The sequence below is a fragment of the Mangifera indica genome, chromosome 17 (genome assembly GCF_011075055.1).
Source record: "Mangifera indica cultivar Alphonso chromosome 17, CATAS_Mindica_2.1, whole genome shotgun sequence".
NCBI classification, from domain to species: domain Eukaryota; kingdom Viridiplantae; phylum Streptophyta; class Magnoliopsida; order Sapindales; family Anacardiaceae; genus Mangifera; species Mangifera indica.
In genome coordinates, this window is record NC_058153.1 from 1,279,129 (window position 1) to 1,286,122 (window position 6,994).

The 6,994-nt window shown below is 34.9% G+C and overlaps 1 long non-coding RNA gene across 1 annotated transcript; it reads left to right on the top strand.

Moving 5' to 3' along the window:
* Positions 1–5,746: 5,746 nt before the first annotated feature.
* Positions 5,747–6,465, top strand: LOC123200645. Its single transcript, XR_006498649.1, has 3 exons — positions 5,747–6,097; positions 6,184–6,230; positions 6,315–6,465. It is a non-coding gene; the product is annotated as an uncharacterized LOC123200645 (long non-coding RNA).
* The last annotated feature ends 529 nt before the right edge of the window (positions 6,466–6,994 follow it).

Sequence of the window (6,994 nt, forward strand, 5' to 3'; positions counted from 1 at the left end):
GTGGATTTCTATTGGATGGATGACCTGGACGACGACTATCGAGGACGGAGGGCAATATAACTCTGTCTTCTGGTGAGTGTAACCAATCACATTGATTTCCAAGAGGATTGATCGGTTCCTGATATATTGCACGGTAAATGTCAGTGTGGAAGAATGGATGAACCCATGCGTGCACATTCGTCAGTCTCATATGTCGTGCAACGGCAATGGCATGCTTGCACGAAATACGTGAAACCTGAAACTTTCTACACGTGCAAGACATGTCACCAAAGTCCAAAATACCCATGAATCCACCAAATCCAACAACCTGATACCAAATCCAACAATCCTTCAAAAATATGGAAAATACAAGTCCATATCTTGTAAAACGATGAAATTCAAAAAAATGAAATTGAAATTCGAATTGTAAAATTTGAAAAACCCTAGAATAGCAACAATCGAAAAATCCTTCAGAAATCTGAAAAATACGAGTCAATATCTCGTAAAACGGTAAAATCCAAAAAAACAGAACTGAAATTCAAATTCTAAAAGTTGAAAAACCCTAGAATGACAACAAACAGAAAATCTTTCGAAAATCTGAAAATTACGAGTCGATATCTCGTAAAACGATAAAATTCAAAAAAACGGAACTGAAATTCGAATTGTAAAAGTTGAAAAACCCTAGAATGACAACAAACGAAAAATCCTTCGGAAATCTAAAAAATACGAATCGATATCTCGTCAAACTGTGAAATTCGAAAAAACGAAACTGAAATTCGAATTCTAAAAGTTAAAAAACCCTAGAATGGAAACAATCAAAAAATTCTTCAGAAATCTGAAAAATACGAATCGATATCTCGTAAAACGGTGAAATCCGAAAAAACGGAACTGAAATTCAAATTCTAAAAGTTGAAAAACCCTAGAATGGCAACAAACGGAAAATCCTTCGAAAATCTGAAAAATAAGAGTCGATATCTCGTAAAACGATGAAATCCGAAAAAACGGAACTGAAATTCGAATTGTAAAAGTTGAAAAACCCTAGAATGGCAACAAACGGAAAATCCTTCAGAAATCTGAAAAATACGAGTCGAATATCGTAAAACGGTGAAATTCGAATTCTAAAAGTTGAAAAATGAAAATGCCTTTACAATGTAAAATATCTAAAAACCCCTCATATTTATCTAAAATTATTTTAACCCCCATAATGAGTGGAGGAGTTATATAAATGAAGGGAAGGGTAATTTTGATATTTTAGAAAAAGTTTGAAATAAATAAATAAATATCAAAATGCCTTTATAATGTAAAATATCTAAAAATCCCTCGTATTTATCTAAAATTACATTAAAACCCCATAGTAAGTGGGAGAGTTATATAAATATGAGGGGAAGGGTAGTTTTGGTATTAAAAAAAGTCATAGGCATTTTTTTTTTGAAACAGTGATTTTGGGCATTTTGGCTTGAAAATAGTGATTTTGGGTATTTTTGCTTAATAGGAGGGCATTTTGGCCATTTTTTAAAATTTCCCCCAGATATAAACTTGTGAGTTAGTCTCATCTTATCTATAAGCCTACCCTTCTACAGTCGATTTCATTTTAGAAAAAAATATTATATATCCACCTCTAATGTTGCTAAAAGACCAGCCACAAGTTGGTCACCCTTTTTCTTTCCATTATTTTAAGCTGGGGCAACTCCCTGGAATCTTCCAGCCGAAATTTTGGAATTTCCTTCATATATCGTAATTGTCTCAGTTACCCTTGGATTAAATAACTCCATCAAGGGAGGAAGCTGAGTCCATTAAGGATATTTCTAGGTTTTCCAGATATGCTTGTTTCCTTCTCTCCAAATCTGACGGAGCTAACTGGCAACCTACGCAGCCGAAAAAGAAAATATACGACTGCCCTTGTCCTTTCTATTTGTCGTCGTTCTTCTTCTGTAATTATGCGAATCATAGGGTTAATGAATGCTCAGTTGACAAGCATATATGTAACCCATGTTCAAGGCCCAATATTATTATGCGTGATCGATCATAAACCATGGGTGCGAACCTTACTACTTTTGAAAACAACACCGGTGCTGAGCTTCAACTGCGGTTCTTTTGACCCCCAGCGCGACCAGACCACTTTCATAGGACCATTACAATCAAAGCGGGTGGGAGAGCGAATATATCACACTCAGAGTTGCGTTACAACGACACAAACCCAGAAAGGCACGAGGTCATAATAATATTTGTCGATGGCGTTGCCACCGGCGTCGGATTGGTTCCACGCCAAGTCATTAACTTCTCGAGAGTCTTTTGTGGCATTAATGAATTGGAGGATTGCTCATCGGGGGATTCCCAAAATGGTTTTGTTTCTGCACCCAATTTATTAAAATAATTCGTTAACTTTCTTCTTTCTCGTTTATCATTTTTTGATATTAGTCTCCGTCGTATCAGGGGGTGCGGATGCTTTGCAGGAGGGGGTTTAGAGGACCTTGCACAAGGTATACATACATATACATATGGGCTTTTAAATTTAGTTTGTTAAGCGATTTCTGATTGTTTTTTGTTTTGTGCAGATCTGATCTTGGCGCTCTAGTCTGCTACTCGTAGACCTCCTGCACCGCCAGTTGCTGTGTTTTATCGATCGTCTTTGTCTTGTCAGTTCTGTCTGTATCGCTAAAATAAGTGGTTTATCCACTCATGTATGGATTTTGCTTGAATTTGGTAAACTTACATTACATTGCAATATACGATGATCTTTCTACTGGCCGCCGTCAAGTTTTGGAAAATGTTTTTGGATTCCCTTTTCCCACACAGACAGACACTGTGATGTGATGTGATGTGATGTGCTGAGTCAACGTCCTGTCTCTGCTTTCCAAAATCAGCCAAAAAGAATAGAAATAAAGCCGCAATAAAACTTTTTTCGTTTATTTTAATATTCACTTTTTTCCTTTCTTCTGTAATTTATGATAATTTTTCAAATTCCGTTGTATTATAGTAGTTATTAATGGTACAATAGAATTGTTACAAATGTATGAACATCAGTTCTTTGCCCATTTTATGAAGGGAAGAGATTAAATTTAGGGGTGTATTAGTTAATAATTAAATGAAATTCCATTGACTAATGAAACCTGTGATTAAGACACACTATCAGTTCCAAAAAGGTGATAAGGAAATTTTTCGATGGAGTCGGTGTTAGGTAAGGTATTTGTTTTACGCGAAGTCATTTAGCTCTTGAGAGTCATCTGTGGCACAAATGAAGACCCAGCATTTCAATTTACAAAGAAAAGTGTTGTTATATACATTTAATTTTGAATATTTAGATTATATATTATTATTATGTAAATATTCAATTAGTTACATATAAAATATTTTATTGATTTATGAATATTTTTTATTAATCATTTTTGTATTGCCTGTTAGGGTAGGGGTTAAAGGACCTTGCATGTTATATATAGGCTTTTCAAATTTTGTTAATTGAATCTGCCTCAATTTGTGTTTTTATCTTGTGCAAAGCCTTGTCGCCATGGTTTGTAAAACTCGGTTTAGTTGGTCGAGCCGTTAACCGGCACCTAAAACTGATACTGTAGCAAAAACCCGCTTTTGCACATATTTGGACTAAGCTGCGACTAAACCAACGGCTCATCACTAGTTTGTGGTTTGCCGGTGTGCAAACAAGATTTGGTTCATGGAATAATTATAGAGTGAAAAAAAAAAAAAAAATTTACAAAACACAGACACTAAAACAGTAAACCTTGGTAAAACGCATTCGACTTCTTTTTTTAGAGTTGCAGTTGTCGTCGTCGTTGCTGCCAACGACCAAAAGCTTCAACTTCGACGATGTTCAACTGTTGACTGGATGCATATATTATTAAATTGGCATTTAATGACATGTAAAATAGTGATTAATTTGTGTTTTATTTAATCTATTAATGTGTTTTGTTTAATGTAATTGGTTTTGATTTTTATTTTGATTTATGTTGTGTTGTAATAATTATATTATATAATTAATTTATAATAGTATTTCAAGTTTTCAATACATAAAAATTATATATAGATTTAAATTTAATGTATAAAAAATTTACAATTACACTAATGTTTTTTAGGTTCTCGCACAAAACTGAAATTTTGATTAGACCATCTAATCAAAATGACTTGATCGATTTGACCAAAATTGAATTACAAAATAATTCATATTTCAGTTCGATTTTTAAAATCTTGCTTATCACTTTAACAGAGTTTCATAAAGAAAAGCCGAATGACTGGACTCAAGGTTTGACAAGACAATAATTTTTCTATTATGTAAGTTTAATTGGTTTTTCCATTGTTGTATGGTTTTTGTATGAATTTGGTAGTTCACTGATTTAGATTGGAATGTCTGATGATCATATGTCAAAAGTTCAATTTAATAATAATGTTTCCAGTTTCAACGATATGGTATGGAGGATTTGTCTTACTTATCTTTCCTTTTTGGCTTTATTTATTTATTCCAAGTCACGTAACACGTGCTTCTCTTTTTGGACTAAAATAAGGTTTCTTTCCGCCGTGTTGGGTTTCCACTGTGACAGACACAGGTAAGATAAGCTCTTGAGAGTCATTTTTTTAACGGAGAATACTGAAAATAATGTTTTGCTTAAATTATTAGATTCTATATTTTACTTGTCTTTTGTTTGACATTAGAAGAAGATATGTTAGAAGGTTAAAATTGATAGAGAATTAGAATTTTTAAAATAAAAATCATAAATTTGAATCACTGTATCTTGAATTATTAGAAAAATAACTTTAAAAAAATTGTAATGAAAATATGCCTAACAAGGATGGTTGGTTAATTGTAATAGTCTGCCTCTGCCGACCTATTGTAATGTGAATGCCTTAGAAGAGTATCACATGGTGATAATTATCGTGGCTGTCTTATAGCTCGCATATCAATTTAAATTATTAATTAGAGAGAATGACAGTTCTCTGGGCCAGCCAGCACGTAAAGTCAGTCATTGGATTTTCTGTGCGTTTAATTTTCATACAATACAATCTTCTCTCTCAATCTCGAGCGGCCACCAAACACTTCTCTAATGACTTAGAAATTTGTTTTGAAAAAACATCACGATTCATTGATGGATGTCTTTTTCTCACTTGTATAATCTCATTCAAACTGGTCCCAAATTCTGATATGAACATGGAAAAAAATTGGTATTACCATCCATATTAATATAAATATTTGAAAAATGATATTTGAAAAAATCTTATTCAAACGATTCACTGATAGATTTTATGCACGTGTTATAGTTATTTGGGTCTATGTTGCAGTCCTTGTTAGACTAATTTTCTGATCATATGGGCAAATTATTTCCACCGCTTACGTGGTTAAAACGTCAGCCTCAAATTGTAAAACCACACTCAGTTTATACAACCAGCCTCAACTTACAAAACCGGACTCAAGTTGGTCATCTCTACTACCCTTTCTCTTTCAATTATTTTAAGGTTAGGAAACTCCGAGGAACCTTCAAGCCGAAATTTTGGAACTCCATTCATATTCTGTAACTGTCTGAGTTACCCTCGGATTAGCAAACTCCATCAAGGTAGATAGCTGAGTCCATTAGAAAATGCAAGGGATATTCTAGGTTTTCCAGATATGTTTTGTTCGCGTTCCTTCTCCCTTGGAGCTAACCCACAACATACGCAACTGAAGTGAAAAGACACTACTACCCTTGTCCTTTCTATTTGTCGTCATTTTTCTTCTGTAGTAATCTGCGGTTTATGCAGGCCAAGTTGAGAAGTCTCTATATAAACCCACCCATGTTCAAGGCCTGTGTAAAAACAAATCCATACCCATGGGTGCCAGCCTTACAACTTTTGAAAACAACACCGGCGCGGAGATTCAACTGCGGTTCTTTCGACCCCCGGCCCGACCAGACCACTTTCGTAGGACCGTTACAATCAGAGCGGGTGCGAGAGCCAATATATCACACTCAGAGTTACGTTACAACGACACCAACCCGGAAAGCCACGAGGTGATAATGATATTTGTCGATGGCGTTGGCAGCGGCGTGGGATTGGTTCCACGCCAAGTCATTAACTTCTCGAAAGTCGTTTGTGGCATAAATGAAGCTGGAGGATTGGTCATTCGAGGCGTCCCAAAATGGTTTAAATTCTGCACCCAGTTTATACATATATTTACTCACTTTCTTCTTTTTCGTTAATCATTTTCTGAAGTCTCCGTCGTACCAGGGGATGTGGATGCTTTGCAGGAGGGGGTTTAGAGGACCTTGCATAAGGTGTGTGTATATATATACATATGCATGGGGTCTTTTAAAATTTGTTTGTTAAGCCATTTGTGATTGCTTTTTTGTCTTGTGCAGATCGAGCCTTGGTGCTCTCGTCTGCTTCTCGTAGGCCTCCTTTACCCCCAGTTCCTGTGTTTTGTCAACTATATTTCTCTTGTCAGTTCTATCTGTGTCACTAAAATAAGTGTTGACTATCCAGTGTTGTGTGGTGTTTGCTTGAATATTGTAAAATTAGAATGGAATGTATGATATGATCTTTCTATTGGCTGCTGTCAAGTTTTGGAAAATGTTTTCTTCTACTGTTTTTGGCTTCCTTTTTCCCAAAAAAAACAGCCACTTGTGATGTGCCGAGTTAACCCTCTGTTTCGACTTGCTTGCCATAACACCCAAAAAAATATGGCAAATCTATAAGAAATATAAATAAAGTCGTAATAAAAATAAGTGTAAATATCGAATTAGTAATTCAGATAACAGGAACACCGAGAACTCAAAACTGAAAGTTGATCTAGTTTCTGGCAAGCACCTCACCATCTAGTTGATTCATGATCTTTCTGCTATAAATGGATCAATAATTTTTTTTCAAGGAATTGTCTGGGTGGAAGGGAGCCACTTTTAATTTTAATATTTACTTTTTTGCCTTCCTTTTCTGGTTTATGATTTTTTTTTTTGGGAAGAACCCTAAGCTGTCTGAGGTTGAATTTCGTTTACCCTTTCTTTCGTGATAATCATCACAAATTGTTTTGAACATTTTATAC